This window comes from Arachis duranensis, chromosome 6, assembly GCF_000817695.3.
Source record: "Arachis duranensis cultivar V14167 chromosome 6, aradu.V14167.gnm2.J7QH, whole genome shotgun sequence".
NCBI lineage: Eukaryota > Viridiplantae > Streptophyta > Magnoliopsida > Fabales > Fabaceae > Arachis > Arachis duranensis.
Window position 1 is genome coordinate 86748963 of NC_029777.3, and position 21049 is coordinate 86770011.

Genomic DNA, 21049 nt, shown 5'->3' on the forward strand with positions numbered 1-21049 from the left:
AGAATACCACAAACAAGGTTTAGACTTTCCGGATCTCAAGAATGCTGTCCATTTGATTCTAGCTTATACCACGAGGACTCTGATCGCACGGAATGGAAGGCTCTATTGCCAGGAGAGGCAACCATGCATCGTGAACCAGGAGGCCAAGAGATATACACTGAAGCTAGAGCATGTAGAACGGAAGTGGTTGTCAGGCACGCGTTCATAAGGGAGAATAATGATGAGTGTCACGGATCATCACATTCTTCAGGTTAAAGTGCGAGTGAATATCTTAGAACAAGAATAAGCTTGAATTGAATAGAAAACAGTAGTAATAGCATTAATTCATGAGGAACAGCAGAGCTCCACACCTTAATCTATGATGTGTAGAAACTCCCCCGTTGAAAATACATAAGAACAAGGTCTAGGGTTTACAGAAATAAGTAAATAATGCAGAAATCCACTTCCGAGGCCCACTTGGTGTGTGCTTAGGCTGAGCATTGAAGCTTTAACGTGCATAGGATTTTCTTGGAGTTAAACACCAGCTTTGGTGCCAGTTTGGACGTTTAACTCCAATTCTAGTGCCAGTTTGGGCGTTTTACGCCAGAATTTGTATGCTGACTTAGAACACCAATTTGGGCCATCAAATCTCAGGAAAAGTGTTGACTATTATACATTTCTGGAAAGCCCAAGATGTCTACTTTCCAACACAATTGAGAGCGCGCCAATTGGACTTCTGTAGCTCCAGAAAATCCATTTCGAGTACAGGGAGGTCAGAATCCAACAGCATCTGCAGTCCTTTTTCAGCCTCTGAATCAGATTTTTGCTCAGGTCTCTCAATTTCAGCCAGAAAATACCTGAAATCACATAAAAACACACAAACTCATAATAAAGCCCATAAATATGAATTTTTCATAAAAACTAATAAAAATATACTAAAAACTAACTAAATCATACTAAAAACTACCTAAAAATAATGCCAAAAAGCGTATAAATTATCCGATCATCACAACACCAAACTTAAATTGTTGCTTGTCCCCAAGCAACTAAAAACTGAATAGAATAAAAATAAGAGAATATACAATGAATTCCACAATATCAATGAAACTTAGTCCCAATTAGATGAGCGGGACTAGTAGATTTTTACTTCTGAATAGTTTTGGCATCTCACTTTATCCTTTGAAATTCAGAATGATTGGCATCTATAGGAACTCAGAATTTTAGATAGTGTTATTGATTCCCCTAGTTTAGTACGTTTGATACTTGAACACAGCTACTTTATGAGTCTTGGTCGTGACCCTAAGCACTTTGTTTTCCAGTATTACCACCAGATACATAAATGCCACAAACACATAACTAGGTAAACCTTTTCAGATTGTGACTTAGCTTTGCTAAAGACCCCAGTTATAGGTGTCCAGAGTTCTTAAGCACACTCTTTTGCTTTGGACCACGACTTTAACCACTCAGTCTCAAGCTTTTCACTTGGACCTACATGCCACAAGCACATGGTTAGGGACAGCTTGATTCAGCTGCTTAGGCCAGGATTTTATTCCTTTGGGCCCTCCTATCTACTGATGCTCAAAGCCTTGGATCCCTTTTACCCTTGCCTTTTGGTTTAAAAGGTTATTGGCTTTTTCTGCTTGCTTTTTCTTTTTCTTTCTTTTTCTCTTTTTTTTCTTTTTTCGCCACTTTTTCTTTTTTTTACTGATTTTTCTTGCTTCAAGAATCAATTTCATGATTTTTTAGATTATCAATAACATTTCTCTTTGTTCATCATGCTTTCAAGAGCCAATAATTTTAACATTCATAAACTTCACTATCAAAAATATGCACTGTTCAAGCATTCATTCAGAAAACAAAAAGTATTGCCACCACATCAAAATAATTAAATTAATTTCAAGATAAAATTTGAAATCCAAGTACTTCTTGTTCTTTTGTAATTAGGCACATTTTTCATTTAATAAAGGTGAAGGATTCATGGAATTATTCATAGCTTTAAGACATAGACACTAGACACTAATGATCATGTAATAAAGACACAAACATAGACACACATAAAGCATAAAAATCAAAAACCAGAAAGATAAGAACAAGGAAATCAAAGAACGGGTCCACCTTAGTGATGGTGGCTAGTTCTTCCTCTTGAAGATCCAATGGAACGCTTGAGCTCCTTTATATCTCTTCATTGCCTTTGTTGCTCCTCCCTCATGACTCTTTGGTCCTCTCTGATTTTATGGAGGATAATGGAGTGCTTTTGGTGCTCCGTCCTTAGTGCTTTTGGTGCTCCTATCCTTAGTTGCTCCTAATAGTTGCGTGGAGGAAAATGTATCCCTTGAGGCATCTCAGGGATTTCTTTGTGAGGGAATTCCTCATGCTCTTGTTGAGGTCCATGAGTGGGCTCTCTTGTTTGCTCCATCCTCTTTCTAGTGATGGACTTTTGAGATGAATCTCTCCATCTCTCATGACTCAGAGTTGGAAGCAACTGCCTTCCCTTTTCCTCTTCCTAGAGGTTTCTCCGGCCTTAGGTGCCAAAAATGGTTATGGAAACACAAAAAAGCAATGCTTTTTCCACACCAAACTTAAAAGGTTTGGTCGTCCTCGAGCAAAGGAAGAAAGAAGGATGGAGAAGAAGAAGAAATGGAGGAAAGGGAGGGTGAAGAAAGGTTTGGCCTTTTAGGGGAAAAGTGGTGTGTATGATGTGTAAAAATGAAGAGAGATAGAGGTGATTGGTGAGGGGTATTTGGGGAAGGGTGTTAAGAAGAGAGAGAATGAGTTGAGGTAGGTGGGGATCCTGTGGGGTCCACAGATCCTGGGGTATCAATAATTTCTCATTCCTGCACCATTTTGGCGTGTAAATGCCCTTCTAGTGCCAATCCTGGCGTTAAACGCCAGGTTGCTGCCCATTTCTGGCGTTTAACGCCAGCTTTTCTTCCCTTTTTGGCGTTGAACGCCAACTTGGTGCCCTTTTCTGGCGTTAAACGCCAATTTGGTACCTTTTTCTGGCGTTAAACGCCCAGAATGGTGCCAGACTGGGCGTTTAATGCCCATTCTGCTACCCTTACTGGCATTTAAACGCCAGTAAGCTCTTCCTCCAGGGTGTGCTATTTTTAATACTATTTTTGAGTTTGCTTTGATTTTTGTAGTTATTTTTTTGACTCCACATGATCATCAACCTAAAGAAAACATAAAATAACAATGAAAAATGGAAAGTTATCATAAAAACTGGGTTGCCTCCCAATAAGCGCTTCATTAATGTCAATAGCTTGACAGTGAGCTCTCATAGAGTCTCACAGATATTTAGAGTATGGTTAGGATCTCCAAACACCAAACTTAGAGTTTGAATGTGGGGGCTTTAGTTGACTCTGTATTGAGAGAAGCTTTTCATGCTTCTTCTCCATGTGTACAGAAGGAGATCCTTGATCCTTAAACACAAGGTAGTCCTCATTCACTTGAAGGACCAATTCTCCTCTGTCAACATCAATCACAGCTTTTGCTGTGGCTAGGAAGGATCTGCCAAGCATGATGGATTCATCCTTATTCTTCCCAGTGTCCAAGATTATGAAGTCAGCAGGGATGTAAAGGCCTTCAACCTTCACTAAGACATCCTCTACAAGTCCATAAGCCTGTCTCCTTGAATTGCCTGCCATCTCCAGTGAGATTCTTACAGCTTGTACCTCAAAGATCCCTAGTTTTTCCATTACAGAGAGTGGCATGAGGTTTACACTTGACCCCAGGTCACACAGATCCTTCTCAAAGGTCATGGTGCCAATGGTGCAAGGTATTAAGAACCTTTCAGGGACTGGTTTCTTTTGAGGCATCTTTAGCTGAGCCAAGGTGTTTAGTTCATTAATGAGCAATGGAGGTTCATCCTCCCAAGTCTCATTACCAAATAACTTGGCATTCAGCTTCATGATTGCTCCAAGGTACTTAGCAACTTGCTCTTCAGTAATATCTTCATCCTCTTCAGAGGAGGAATACTCATCAGAGCTCATGAATGGCAAAAGTAGGTTCAATGGAATCTCCATAGTATCTGTATGAGCCTCAGATTCCCTTGGTTCCTCGGATGGGAACTCCCTAGTGGTCAGTGGACGTCCCATGAGGTCTTCCTCACTAGGGATCACTGCCTTTCCCTCCTCCACAGGTTCGGCCATGTTGGACATGGTTATGGCCTTGCACTCTCTCTTGGAATTTTCTTCTGTATTGCTTGGGAGAGTCCTAGGAGGAGTTTCAGTAACTCTCTTACTCAGCTGATCCACTTGTGCATCCAAATTTCTAATGGAGGATCTTGTTTCATCATGAAACTTAGTTTGGTTTTAGATAGATCAGAGACTATGGTTGCTAAGCCAGAGCGATTCTGCTCAGAGTTCTCTGTCTGTTGCTGAGATGATAGAAAAGGCTTGCTATTGTTAAACCTATTTCTTCCACCATTATTATTGTTGAAGCCTTGTTAAGGCTTCTGTTGATCCTTCCATAAGAAATTTGGGTGATTTCTCCATGAAGAATTGTAGGTGTTTCTATAGGGTTCTCCCATGTAATTCACCTCTTCTATTACAGGATTCTCAGGGTCATAAGCTTCTCCTTCAGAGGAGGCTTCTTTAGCACTGCCAGATGCAGCTTGTGATCCAGTCAGATTCTGAGAAATTATATTGACTTGCTGAGTCAATAATTTGTTCAAAGCCAATATGGCATTCAGAGTATCAATCTCAAGAACTCCTTTCTTCTGAGTTGTCCCATTATTCACAGGATTTCTTTTAGAAGTGTATATGAACTGGTTATTTGTAACCATTTCAATGAGTTCCTGAGCTTCTGCAGGCATTTTCTTCAGATGAATAGATCCACCTGTAGAATGGTCCAATGACATCTTGGATAACTTAAACAGACCGTCATAGAAGATACCTATGATGCTCCATTCTAAAAGCATGTCAGAGGAACACCTTCTAATCAATTGCTTGTATCTTTCTCAAGCTTCATAGAGGGATTCACCTTCCTTTTGTTTGAAAGTTTGAACTTCCACTCTAAGCTTACTCATCTTTTGAGGTGGAAAGAATTTAGCTAAGAAGGCATTGACCAGCTTTTTCCAAGAGTTCAGGCTATTTCTAGGTTGTGAGTTCAACCATATACTAGCTCTGTCTCTTACAGCAAAAGGGAAAAACATGAGTCTGTAGACCTCGGGATCAACTCCATTGGTTTTAACAGTGTCACAGATTTGCAAAAATTCAGCCAAAAACTGATGAGGATCTTCCAATGGAAGTCCATGAAACTTGCAATTCTGTTGTATCAGAGAAACTAATTGAGGCTTAAGCTTAAAGTTGTTTGCTCCAATGGTAGGAATAGAGATGCTTCTCCCATAGAAGTCGGGAGTAGGTGCAGTAAAGTCACCAAGCACCTTCCTTGCATTGTTGGCAGTGTTGTTATTTTTGGCTGCCATGTCTTCTTCTTTTTCGAAAAATTCTGTTAGGTTCTCTCCAGAGAGTTGTGCTTTAGCTTTTCTTAGCTTCCTCTTCAGAGTCCTTTCAGGTTCAGGATCAGCTTCAACAAGAATGCCTTTATCCTTGTTCCTACTCATATGAAAGAGAAGAAAACAAAAAAAGTATGAAATCCTCTATGTCACAGTATAGAGATTCCTTGATGTGTCGGAGAAAAAGAAGGATAGAAGGATGAGGTAGATAAAGAAGAATTCGAACATATAAAGAGGGAAGAGGGTTCGAATTATTAAGAGAGGAGGAGTGCTAGTGATTAAATAGATAGAGATAGGAGAGAGAAGAAATTTGAATATCAAAATTAAAATAATTGGTTAATTAAAAAGATTTTTAAAAAAGTGGTTAGTGATTTTCGAAAATTAGAGAGAAATATATAGTTAGGAAGATTTGAAAAGATAAGAAGTTAGAAAAGATTTTTGAAATCAAAATTCGAAAAAGATATGATTTGAAAAAGATTTGATTGAAAAAGATATGTTTGAAAAGATATGATTGAAAAACAAGTTTTTGAAAAAGATTTGATTTTTAAAATTTGATGACTTGACTAACAAGAAATTAAAAGATATGATTCTAAAATTCACATATTGCACCTTTCTTAACAAGAAAGTAACAAATTTGAAAATTTTGAATCACAACATTAATTGTTAGCAAATATTTTTGAAACTATTAAAAGAAAAATGAAAAAGATTTAATTTTGAAAAAGATATAATTGATATGAGAATATATGAAAAAGATAAGATTTTGAAAAATCAGTTTTAAAACTTGAAAATTTGAAAAAGATATGATTTGCAAACAAAATTTTCTCCCTGGTGTTATCCTGGCGTTAAACGTTTAACGCCCACTTATCTACCTTTTTGGGCGTTAAACGCCCAGTCAGGTACCCTGGCTGGGTTTAAACGCCAGAATTCCTTCTTCACTGGGCATTTTGAACGCCCAGCTTTTTCTCTGTGATTCCTCTGCTGTATGTTCTGAATCTTCAATTCTCTGTATTATTGACTTGAAAAGACATAATTTTGAAAAAAACATTTTGGATTTTTAATGATGAGAGAGAAAAACAACAAAATGCAACTAATCATGAAAAACTATAATCAAATAAACAATGCATGCAAGAACACTTTGAATGTCAAGATGAACATCAAGAACATATTTTTCTGAAAAATTTTTAGGAAAAGAAGGACATGCAAGACACCAAACTTAGAAATTTTCATACTAGAGACACTAACAAATTGAGAATGCATATGAGAAACAACAAGAGACATAAAACAAGAGAATTTAAAGATCAGACCAAAAAAATCATCAAGAACAACTTGAAGATCATGAAGAACATCATGCATGTATTTTCGAAAAATGCAAGAAAGATAAAAACATGCAATTGACACCAAACTTAAAATTTGACTCTAGACTTAAACAAGAAACACAAAAAAATATTTTTTATTTTTATGATTTTATAAAAAAATTGTAATTTTTCGAATTTTTTTTTTGAAAAAGAAAATAAGAAACTCAAAAATTTTTAATAAGAATTCCAGGAATCATGCAATGTTAGCCTAAAGCTTCAGTCTAAAAAGATTAGACATGGTCAGCCAAGCTTTAGCAAGACATTGCATACAACAGCCAAATTGATGGGAATCAACTAGCTCCTGTGATGATAAAAGCATCATTTGAAACTCTAGAATTCATTCTTAAAAATTCTGAAGAAGAAAATAAAAAGAAAAAAAATACCTAATCTAAGCAACAAGATGAACCGTCAGTTGTCCAAACTTGAACAATCCCTGGCAATGGCGCCAAAAACTTGGTACACGAAATCGTGATACACAACTCCATGCAGCTGACCAGCAAGTGCATTGGGTTGTCCAAGTAGTACCTTACGTGAGTAAGGGTCGATCCCACGGAGATTGTCGGCTTGAAGCAAGCTATGGTCATCTTGTAAATCTCAGTCAGATGGATTCAAATGGTTATGGGGTTTTGATAATTAAAAGAGTGAAATAGAACATAAAATAGGATAGAAATACTTATGCAATTCATTGGTGGGAATTTCAGATAAGCGTATGAAGATGCTTTGTTCCCTCTGAGCCTCTGCTTTCCTATTGCCTTCATCCAATCATTCATACTCATTTCCATGGCAAGCTATATGTAGGTGGATCACCGTTGTCAATGGCTACCATCCATCCTCTTAGTGAAAATGGTCCTCTACGGTTTCCCGCATGGCTAATCAGCTGTCGGTTCTCGATCATGTCGGAATAAGATTCATTGATCCTTTTGTGCACTGTCACTGCGCCCCACAGTCGCGAGTTTGAAGCGCGTCACAGTCATCCCATCCCAGATCCTACTCGGAATACTACAGACAAGGTTTAGACTTTCCGAATCTCAAGAATGCTGCCCATTTGATTCTAGCTTATACCACGAGGACTCTGATCGCACGGAATGGAAGGATCTGTTGTCAGGAGAGGCAACTATGTGTCGTGAACCAGGAGGCCAAGAGATATACACTCAAGCTATAGCATGTAGAAGGGAAGTGGTTGTCAGGCACGCGTTCATAAGGGAGAATTATGATGAGTGTCACGGATCATTACATTCTTCAGGTAGTGCGAGTTAATATCTTAGAACAAGAATAAGCTTGAATTGATAGAAAATAGTAGTAATTGCATTAATTCATGAGGAATAGCAGAGCTCCACACCTTAATCTATGATGTGTAGAAACTCCACCGTTGAAAATACATAAGAACAAGGTCTAGGCATGAAACAAACGAAAAAGGGTTCATAGACCTGATCCCAAGATCAAAGATGATCAAAAGATCACAGATGATAAAAAAAGATGAAAATACAATAGTAAAAGGTCCTATTTATAGAGAACTAGTAACCTAGGATTTACAGAAATAAGTAAATGATGCAGAAATCTACTTCTGGGGACCACTTGGTGTGTGCTTGGGCTGAGCATTGAAGCTTTCACATGCATAGGCTTTTCTTGGAGTTAAATGCCAGCTTTGGTACCAGTTTGGGCGTTTAACTCCAATTTTGGTGCCAGTTTGGGAGTTTTACACCAGAATTTTTATGTTGACTTGGAACGCCAGTTTGAGCCATAAAATATCGGGTAAAGTATGGACTATTATACATTGCTGGAAAGCCCAAGATGTCTACTTTCCAACGCAATTAAGAGCCCACCAATTGGGCTTAAGTAGCTCCAGAAAGTTTATTTCGAGTGCAGGGAGGTCAAAATCCAACACCATCTGCAGTCCTTTTTCAGCCTCTGAATCAGATTTTTGCTCAGATCCCTCAATTTCAACCAGAAAATACCTGAAATCACAGAAAAACAAACAAACTCATAGTAAAGTCCAGAAATGTGAATTTTTCATAAAAACTAATAAAAATATACTAAAAACTAACTAAAATCATACTAAAAACTACCTAAAAACAATGCCAAAAAGCGTATAAATTATACGCTCATCACCAACCATACAAAATCAACCAAAACTCAACCATTCCAACATCAACCACTTCCAAACCCCTTTTTAATCATCATCCCCCCAATTCCATCATATTTAGCCAAGTCTCATATCATAATCATCATTCCATAACTCAATTCAACATTTATTCTTTCCCCATCTAAATTTCCAAAACAACAATCAATCTCATCAATCACCACATATTTTCACAATCCAATTCATTTGTCAAATATAACAACATGTCACAAGCCACTAAGTTCATACATTATCAACCAATACAACCACTCACCATTATTTCCATCGTCACTCATATATAATCAACTCAATCTAAATCATCCAACAATTACATCAACATTCCAAAGTCCTATCCTAGGGTCATTAGCCTACGTTTTCACAACCATATTATATTTTAGATACAGGAAACTGAAACCATACCTTGGCCGATTTCCGTTCCACCCGGAATACTCTCAAATCAACTTTCAAGGTTTCCAAAGCCTCACCAACAGATTTCCAAGCTTGGTGCTCCACCCCAAAGCTTTCTAAAATCACCAATCAAGCTCTAATATACATATATACAAAGCCTAAGCCATAATATTACACCAAAACACAATAATTCAAATCCAATACCATAAAACTCAGAATTTTCCACTAGGGTTTGAGGTACTTACCAGCCCAAGGATCAAGGGAACAAGAACAAGCTTTTTCCCCAAGCTAATTTGATCCTATAACACAAGGAGCTCACAAATTTTAACATTTTTGCTCCGTAAACTCGAAATTTAAGGGCTGGGGTTCGAAGATGAAGCTGTGACTTACCTCAAGATTACTTTTATGGGTTTTGTAGAGCTCAACGCCGCGGTCGCGTGACCGCAAACGGTGCGTCAATCGGAGCTCGAAGCGAAAAGTTATGTCACTTTGAATCAAACCAAGGGTTTGCTTCTCCTTTCTCCTCCCATGGGTGTGTTTCAGTGTGTGTGCTTGTTTATGGGAGGGAGAGAGCTGAGCTCTCATTAATTAATGAGGGTCTGGCTCGGCCATGGGCCCATCTTGGGTCCAGTTGGCCCGATTTGGCCCGTTCGGCCCAATCTTGGGCCGATTTCTTTAAAATTGGTGTCGAAATTCTCGTTTCAAATTTCTCTACCACATTAAACCATAAAAACCTCATTTCTCACTTTCTAGAATATATTTTTAATATATAGGTTAATTAGCCATAAATTAACCGGGTTTTACACTTACTATAAACATTCTTGCTCCACTGGGATAGTATATAGGACGAGTTCACCTTGTCAGCCCTACAATGGGATAAACCAATAGGGCATGGTAACAGAGGATACCATATGACTCAAACATGAAGCAGTTGCACATGACCTGGTGCGAAATAGGATAAAACACAGCTTCATATTCGCTATAAACAGACATCCTATTCACTATCTTTTGTTCAATCACTTCGTAAAAGTATTGGTTATCTTTCACTACACTTGGAGATAGGTTGCAGTCGCCCTTTTTGATAAATTTGGCTTGAACATCACGAAATATGCAGTTGTACTCATATTAGAACTGCTTCTCAATTGGCGAGTTCAATACACATGGGATCAGGCCCCTGTTGTCTGCTGCATCGAATTCCAAATCCTTCTGTTCCTTATCTGCAAGACAATTGTCATACTCGTGCATAAATTAAATCAAGTTGTTCCTACAAGTTAGGTACTTATCAAAGAAAGCATGCATACTCTCACTCCATTGTGTACTCCTCATGCCAGCTCAAAATTTGTGCTCTAGAAAAACAGGGACCCATATCTTGCGAATATGATAGATATCCGCATTTTGATCGACATATTTGCCATTAAAATACACACTTATGATTTGACACAAAACATGCATGAAAGGACATTTAACATAAGTTCATTACTTTTACAAAATCTAGTCAATAATAAAAATGGCTAATAAACAAGTTAATTAAATTTTGGATGTGTATTCATACCATTGAGCCATTTGTTGTCATGAAGGTTGTATTCTTCAATGAATTCTTACCATGCACTTTCAAATAATTCTTATGAATGAGACTCCTAAACAATCTGACCCATTATAGCATTAATTTCTTTAAAACGGCTCGACCCTCCAAGTTTCTGTGATATCTTTTTCATGATGTGTCAGATACAAAATTTATGTCAGGTGTTTGGCATGACATTCTAAATGGCTGTTGACATGGCCACACATTAGTCAATTAAGATGCCATCTGATGCTTTTTTCATTCATTTCACAAATGTTTGCATGACCCATTCAAAGAATTTAGTCTCTTTATTGCCCAATAGAGCACACCCGAAAAGAACTAACTTTTCGTGTTGATTGACTCCCACAAATGCTGCAACTGGCATCTTAAACCTATAAAAGACCAACATATGGGGAAATCAGTGAGCTTGTAACTTAATAAATCATAAAAAATAAACCAAGAAAAAAAAGTTACTTGTTGAGCTTGTATATAGTGTCAAATGACACCACATCACCAAAATACTCGTAAGCAGCTCTTGATCGAGCATCTGCCCAAAATACATACTTGAGACTATTGTCACTATAGACACAAATCTCATAAAAGAAATTCGGGTTCTGCTCTTTCATCTTCCTAAAATAGTCTAGCATCTCTTGCACATCAGTATCATCTCCATGGATTCGGAGTTTACCGGATAAATAATTTCTAACATCCTTTTCTACAAAGTTCAAATTAGATCGACCACCGGCTTCATCAGTAAGTGCCTGAAAAGTCTTCGAAGGTCGTATACCAGCCTAGTCGTTGTGTTCAATGACATCCTTAACATGCATGACAAACTGGGATTACACTGGTGCGTGTGAGCTAATTCTACCTTCAACAGTCTCCATTATCCAAGCTCTGCATCAAGTTTCACATAGATGCGAGGTTTACAGTGTACAGATGACATTGTGTTTGACCTTTGGGTTGCCGGATTGTTCTTTGTTCGGTATCCATCTCTATTGCACTGTATGGATTGGTTAATCGATGTCCTTCCATGATTGTCTAATTTAGTGTTCCTTATATATATGAAGCTCGAATCCCACTTTATTAGCATAGTTATAATAAAATTGATGTGCTTCTTCGAAGGTTTCAAACAGCATCCCCACTTTTGAAAACTCGGTGGGATGAGTCATGACCTAAAAAAAGTAAAACATAATGACAAGAATTGTAACAAAAGAATGACAAAATAATATATGCATACATATATATGTATAGTGCCATCTTAAGGATATTTGAATGTGTTCACACAAATATATTAAATATAACCTATAATTAGCATGCAAGAAAAAAAAATCAGTCAAAAATATCAAAAGAAAATACATTTTAAATTATCAAAATGCTTATAAAAAAAATATCAACTATCTCAGTCGTGTACTCAATTTTCATAGTATAATTGCTTAAACCATTATAAATATTTATATTGTGTATATCAGTATGGGCATTAAATGAGTCAATTTCTTCTAACGGTGGTTGAGTGTTCAAGTCTAGCTCAAATACCATGTTGATGTCTACGATTATAAATAAAATTATGGTGAGGATAATATTAAGAAAAGAAGAAACTGTAATCAATTAAAATATATACAAATAGATCATGTATTAAAATACCAAACAAACAAACAACTAAATAAATTATAATGAATAAATGCTCGTGTTATGTCAACTAATAATGAAATGAGATATGATATTTCATTGTTGAATTCTAAATTTTATTTGATAGATTTTCGGAGGTGTTCTAAAAGTATTTTGAGTGCGATTTTATTATTTTATATGTGTAATAAACTTCCGAAATAAATTAAACTAATTTTGAACATTAGCTAAAATACCAAACAATAAAAATAATAAAGAAATTAAAATAAATAAATACTAATGCTCAAATAAGTAATAAAAATCCCAACTAATACTAAAATAAAATATGTTAGATATATTTTTATCGAATAAGATTAAAAAACAACTTAACTATTCATTTTTATAATTTTAAAAATGTTAATGTTTAAATAAGTAATGAAAAAATTCAATTAATAATAAAATAAGATCTATTAGATGCCTTTTTATCGAATAAGATATAAAAAAAAATTTAATTTATATTTTAGATTTATGATTTTGGATGTTTTCAAAAATATTTCGTATATAACTTAATAATTTTAGATATGTTATAATTGAAAAAATAATCAATTTTTGTAAAAATACCATCTACATCTTTTTACTTAAATTTTTAATTTTTTGTATGAATTTACTCAAACAAATTAAAACATAAATTACTTTATTTATAGCAACTCTATTATCAAAATCAAATATGATCAAACCTAGTTCTAATTAAATAAATAAATTACCACATTTTTTTTTAAACATAATTAAAGATGTTGATATTTATATTCCTTAAAATACTAGAATAAAAAAATACAAAATAGGTAATCACATAAACAGTGGAACAAATAATAATAATAATAATAATAATAATAATATATTAAGTATAAAGTCATGAGTTTACTTGTGGAGGAGTGAAGCACCCTTAAATCCTCGTCCTTTCTCCTATACGACAAAGAAAGGGAGAAAAGAAAATGTTAGAGCATCTCTAGCAGGAACTCATCTTAATTTTTATTTATAGTCTATCTGTCATAAAAAGTAACTTCATATAAGTTTTTGTGTCATAAATAATAAATAAAAACTCAAAATATCTCTCTCTTCTTCATTAGGAGAAACTAACTTTAGTCTCTATTGTAGTCCCACTTAATTAATTAATTAATTAAAATACTTAAAATTAATGTAATTAATTTTTCAATAATATTTTAAATTTATAAATTTAAAAATAATTCACTATTAAAAGATATTAATATTAAATAAATTCATACATAATAATAATACACAATATATAATTCGGAATTACACTAATTTGTAAAATTACTTAATACAAAGAAAAATATAATTAAATTCTATAGTTGACGACAAGCATTGTGTGAAATTGCCATATGTATTCAATCAAGTCCTCTTTCAGTTGTCTATGTCGCTGCCTATTTCGAAGTTGGGCACTTCTTTGGAGAAATTGATGGTATGGTGCAAAATCTTTCTCTCCCAGCTGAGGTTGTGATAAACCATTTTCGACATCATCATATTCTAAGCCTTGAGCAAAATTTTCTGCATAAGTGTCTTTTTCATCCTCAACAATCATATTATGTAATATAATACAAGCTCTCATTATGTTGGCAAGCTTCTTCTTTTTTCCAAAAGCGAGCTGGACCACGTATAATTGCAAAGCGTGTTTGCAACACTCCGAATGCTCGCTCCACATCTTTTCTTTACCCTTCTTGGTATTGTGCTAATAACTTGCGTTTCTCCCCTTGTGGCTTTGAGATTGATTTGACAAATGTGGTCCATTCAGGATAAATACCATCTGCTAAATAGTATCCCATAGTATAATTATTACAATTAATAGTATAATTTACCTCCGGAGCACGGTCATTTAGAATATCATCGAACACTAGAGAACGATCTAACACGTTGATATCGTTATTTGAACCAGAAACTCTAAAGAACGCATGCCATATCCAAAGGTCTAAAGATGCTACAACCTCAAGTACTATGGTTGCAACCCCACGATAACCACTCATGTACATACCTTTCCACGCTTTTGGAAAATTTTTCCATTGCCAATGCATGCAGTCAATGCTACCCAACATGCCAAGAAAGCCACGACCCTCTGCCATTTGTAGCATGCATCGTACATCATTTGGATTTGGTTTTCACAAATATTCATCCTCGAACACCGAAATGACACCTTCAACAAATTTTTCCAAGTATTCAATTGTAGTGCTCTCGCTATGCGCACATAATCATCAACAGCATCAGCTGCTACGCCATATGCTAACATTCGTATCGCAGTGGTACATTTTTGGAGTGGTGACAAGCCTCTTCTTCCAATTGCATCAACTCTTGTTGGAAATATGGATAGACGTTTGAGAGAGCATCTACTATCCGAATGAACACATGTCTTCTCATTCGAAATCTCCGTAAAAAAATGTCAGCATTATACACCGGTTCATCTGCATAATAATCTTTAAAAAGGCGATCATGTCCTGCTTCTCGATCTCTGTTGATCCATCTACGAGGAGTTGGGATAGAGCTTATATTGATATCTTCTTCTTCTGAATCTTTGAATAAACACTCATCGATCCAATTATCTATGAGTGTGTTATATTGCCGTCTTCTTTTGCCATACAAAGTCTCATTAAACATATCATCAAAATTTCTAGCCATATCTTGAAAAGTAATTTTTAGTACTCTTTCGAGGTGAGAAACAAGAATTGAAATGGAGTTGCAGAGTCATTGATAGTTGATATTTATAAGTGTGTCTGCAACAAGTACCTATTTCTCAACGGCTAGTTTGCAACGGCTACTTAATGGCTAGTTTTGCAACGGCTACTTAATGGTCACTTTCATGAACAATAACGGCACAATAATATTGACTAATTTAAAAAGTTACATCAGAAATGAATAAAATAGACTACATCACATACCAGTAATACACAATAAAAATAAGAACATACTACATAACTCTACGAATACAAGGAACTATTAAGTAAACCATTTCGTGATTATTTTCTCACATGCAATCTCATGAAGAGCTCGTCGTTTTTCACTCATTGTAGACGTGTCAGTATTAAGTATTTGCATATCTATTTCCCTTTCCCTTTTCTTAGCCATCCTTTCCATTTTCCTTTCTTTTGCATTTATCTCCATTTCTTTAATATACCTTTGAATTTGTAATTCTTGTTCTTTCATTGCCGCTTGAGTTTGTAATTCTTGTTCTTTCATTGCCGCTTGAATTTGTAACTCCTTCTCCTTCATTGCCATAACTTTTGCTCTATGTGCCCTCTCCTCTTCTCTTTTTTTTCCCTATCCATTATTTCCTTTTCTCTAACATTTTTAATATCTTCCATGAGAGATAATTTTTTAACAACCGATGATTTCTTTTTGCTAAGATCTTCAGACATTTGTGCCTTTTTCTTACCTTTTTGCTTGTTCTTCTTTGATCCTTGTGGACGAATGGGAGAGTCCACACCAGATTCGTCTGCCAATGGTGTATCTGGGTTTGATGAGGATGAGTATGCTCCAGTTGCACTAACCTTGATTCTCTTTGAGCCTCCACTATGTGTAGGTAGTTGGCTTCTCTATTTTTGCTCCAAATGAAGCATGCTCCAATGCCTCTCAAAAGTGAATTTTTGACCATAATTTGTGGAATAAAATTTATAGGCCAACTCCTTTATGTCATCAGCATTCGAACCACTGCTTATGTTTTGACTAGATTGATCGTAGCAACCAGCAAATTGTGCAATAGCCTTATACCATTGTTTCTTACATGCAACTACCCCCCTTGTCATGTCAGAGAAAAATTCTACATAGTAGCTGTGAATTCGACTCCAAAGTGTTTCCCCCTTTTGATCGGTACCAACTATAGGGTCAATTGAAACATTTAACCATGCACTGATCAGCATCTCATCCTCTTTTCAATGCCAGTGTTGAATACTATCTTGCCTCTGATCTTCAATATCATCATCATTGAGGTCGATAGCATCTAATCCACAAGGATTTGCAAAATCTGAATATTGCAAATTTGGACTAGATTGTATCGGAGTCTGAGAGGATGGGTTAGAAGAGCCACCAACACCAGATGAGTTATGTCTTGATGCACTGAATTGAGTTGGAAATGGCTGAGATGTTGGAGTAACATTTCTGACAGAGGGATTAAATATGGATGAAAATGAAAAATGTGGTGTTTGTGAATTTTGATTTTGTGGTTGAAATATAGGAAATTGATTATTGTAAGGAGTTTGAAAATTGAAACTAGAAAGATTTTGTGGATTTGAATTTTGAAACATATTTGGTAGTGTAAACTTTTGATTCGAAACTTGAGAGTTTGAGATTTGAGATTGTTGGGTATTTTGAGTTTGAGAAAAATTTTGTAAATAATTGAAAAAAGAGTTGAGTTAGTTTAGATCCATTTTTTCGAACAAAAAATAATACAGCAGAATTTTGATTTCGTAAACTTGGAAGAAGATGAAGAAGAGTAGAAGAAAGTGTGATAGAAGTGTATGTAAGTGGTATATATCGAGTAATACGATATTAATTTATTAATAATAACGGTAACATAGTAATGGTTAGTTTCCAACGGCTAATTTTGTAATGGTTAGTTTTGCAATGACTAATTTTAATAATGTGGTTAATATTTTAAATTTTAAAAATAAAATTATTTAATAAATTAATTATGATTTAATTATTTAATTATGTAAGTGTTAGCATTTTAATTATTTAATCTAATTAATTATTATAATTATTAACAAATTAATTATAATTTAATTATTTAATTAATTATTATTTAAATAATTAATATAAATTATTAATTAAATAGAGATATAATTATTTAATATAATTATTTAATTATTTCAAATTTTATATAATTATTTATTTTTAATAATAACTTACCAAGTAGCAAGTTATTATGGTTTACAATGAGTCCCTCTAAGCAGAGACTCTCTCCTCTTAAACAATGTGCTTGGACACAATAATAATATACTTCAAACGGTAAGTTTTCCAAAATATCAGAAAAAAGTTGAATAAAAATCAGCAGTTGAAGAGATGCTCTTACGAGAGAGAAAAAATGTACGAGAGAAAAAAAATAATAAAATAAATAATAACTTTATAATATGAGTAAAAAGTTAAAAAAATTTAATATTTAAAATTTAAATCAATCTCAATTACTATTGTTTATTTATAAAACAAAAATATATTTTAATTAAAATTTAATTAAATAATATTATTTAAATTAAAAGACTAAAAATTAAAGAATAAATAATATTTTTGTATTAAATTATTACTTATTTCGTTATCACCGTAAATAAAATATGTTTACAAGTAGGGTCCATCTACTGTACAGATGCATGTTTCTACAGATTTACAGATTTTGATTTAAAAGCGTGTCACTAAAAATGTTGCTTAAAGAGAAAGTGTTACCCTTAATTGTTAACTTGGCTCTGATACCAATTTTTTAACTTCGACTTTTCTTTTAATTTCTTTTTCGAAATTTCTATTAGCTCTTCATATTTTACTTTGAATAAGTTTATAATTTGTATAAGTGCTTTATTTAAAGGGTTTTGATAAAAAGTATTGACCATTTCTACTAGTTTTGATTTATAACTTTTCAATCTTGTTTCAGTTTATAATATTTTTTGCATGGATTATTGTATATAAAATATAATTTCTCAAATCCTCAATAACTTCTTTTATTTCTACACTTTCTCCTGTTTCTAAATATCTGTTTAATTTTTCAATTTCATTCTCCATTTTTTCTTTCAACAGCTTTAATTCTTTTAAGTCATAATATGGTTTTCCAGGCATTTATAAATTTTTTAAGTTTAATTCCAACTTGTTTATATTTATTCTTATTTCTATCTTTTTTATTATAAGATCATTAATTTCAATCTAAAGATTGTTTAATTCCGTTTTATACTCCTTTATTTTACCTTTTAATTTTCTCGTCCTATTTCTTTTAATTTTATTTTCTGATTTTTCAATCTTTTTATGCTTCATTATTTATTTTAAAATTTCTGCAAACTCTATCATTGATTCATCACTATTTTCTAGAGATTCTATTAATTTCTCTAGCTCTTCAACTTCTCTTTTCAACTTGTCATAGATTATTTTTAGGGCTTTAAATGCTCTTTGATTTATTTCAGAAAACTGTAAATAATTCAAACGATTTTTTCTTTCAAATAGCTCTTGTTTCTTGTCTTGATAAGTTACATATATTTCTTCTTTATTTATTGTCATAATTTAGTGTTTAGGGTTTCATTTAATTTTTCGACCTTTTTTGTTAGTTCTTTTATTTCAGAATTTTCTTCTTTAATTTTTAACTTAGATAAACTTAAAGGGCTATTAGTTTTGGATTCTCTTATTTGAAAATTCGATGAAACTAATTTTCCTGATGGTTCTTTTAATAATAGAACTGGGTTTTCAATAGCTTTATATTTTTGTATTTCTGTTTTTACAATTTTCTGAAATAATTCATCAACATAAATTCTTTCTCTGTTTTTAAATATTATACTATGATGGCTATTTGTTAAAGAATAATTTATTGAATATGTAATTAAAAATGGTTCATTATCTTGTTCCATTAGATTCTTTCTGTGAAATTTATAGGCTAAGCTTATAGATCTTCCAAGATTTTCAGTTGATAAAGGTATAGCGTATCCAAGATGGACATTGAATTTAACATTTACGTTTGCCAAGTTTCCATGAACAATTCCAATTATTTGATCTATTGGGTCATCAGTAATTCTTTTATCACAGATTGCTAAGCTTATTGGTGAATTAATTCCTTTCATATATGTAGATTTGATTAAGACTTGTATAGTACTAATATAGATCCATCCAATTTTAGATCTTTTTTGTTGATCCTTAATTTTCTCAATCTGTTTACTCAATTCTTCATCATTTATCAAAGCTATTTCAAGTTCTCCATTGGCGGATTTTATCTTTATAGGGGCTTCAAGTTGAATTTTTCCGTAGTATATTATATTTTTTCTATTAAAAACTTCTTTTAAAAGATTTTGTTTATTAAAATTTTCATTTGATTTGAGATTTAATTCTGTTTTTAGAACAGCATGTTTTTCATTATCTAATAAGGCAGATAATCTATAATAATCAGATTCTTCCATTAATTCTAAACTTTCTAAATAATTCATAACTAAGAGATTAGGATAAAGGCGTACCTTTCTGGATAAAAACTTCCTTTATTTAGTATATTTTACATAAGATGTTTTTATCTCCAGAGGGGAGATTGTAGATACTAACTCCATAGGGGAGTTTAGAATTGGTTTTTCCTAAGGGAATTATTCTTCAAACTATAGAATCGCCTCGGCAGTTTCCTCCTTGCTCTCCTAGCATATGAGTACTCTTAGCCTCCTGCTTTCTATTGTCTGATGCTTCTACAATTGCCTAAGCAACCTATTTATAATAGTTGGGTTTGATGGATAATTCCCATCCTTACCCTTCTTATGACGTCATTGCTTACGTCACTGTTTGCTATCTTGCACCAGATACATTGTTGGTGCTTTATGACCTAAGTGCTTATGTCACTATGCAATAATGTTGAGAGATGCTTCAGATGTGCTGTCCTCCTCTTTCATCATGTGACCTTCAGATGTGTTGTTATGTGACCTTCAGATGCGTTGTCTTCTTCCTTTATCATGTGGGTTGATTCCGTTTCATTATTGCTTTCTTCAGATAACTCTGAGACACATAGCTGGCACTTGTGGTCTTCTCTGTCTTTTATCAAATAGCAGAGATTCCTCTTTATCCCTTCGGGGAGCTTTTCTAAGAGTCCAGATAAGTTGTAGAATGCTGATTCAAATTCTACTAAGAGTCTCGTCTCTCTTTCTTCAATTTCATTCCTTTTACTGGACATAAGCAGAGTATTTCTACTTTTATAATTAATTCTTGTGTGAGATTCCTTTGTTATTTTTTGAGTTCTTTCAAAAACCCTTGCTAATGTACTGGCTAGCCTTTTTTCATGACTGTAAATTGTTAAATCTTGAATCTGATCAATTGGTTGAAAATTTCCTGGGAAGACGGACATGAAGATTACTTGATGTGCTGGAACCAAGCATTCTTCTTCTTCATTAAAAATAGGTTGACTATTCGTAAATTTTAGGTTCTTCTTTTTCATTAAAAATAGGTTGGCTATTCGTAAATTTTAGGGATATATCCCTTGAATTTACGTTGTCAATCATATTTTTAAATCTCTTTACTGCATCAACGAATCCTGCAGGATACTCACTAATAATTTTCAAATCATTAAAAATTAAAATTGTATCAATTAATCCATACTGGAAAAATTGATAGGTGTCAGATGGGGAAGCATCTGGAAATATAACCAGCTTTGTTAGCTGTTCTTTGGCAATAGGATAATATCCCAAGATTGCCCTTTTTTCTTCAGTCCAATTCAGGACTATGTTAAGGGTTTCTCTGATATTTGATCTACAGACCCTTTTCTTTTCCTTGATTTTAGCCCTTGTAGGAATGTTTCTTATTATCCCTGTTCTCTGGGTTTGAATTGGAGCTTTATCTGTTCTTTTTAGGGT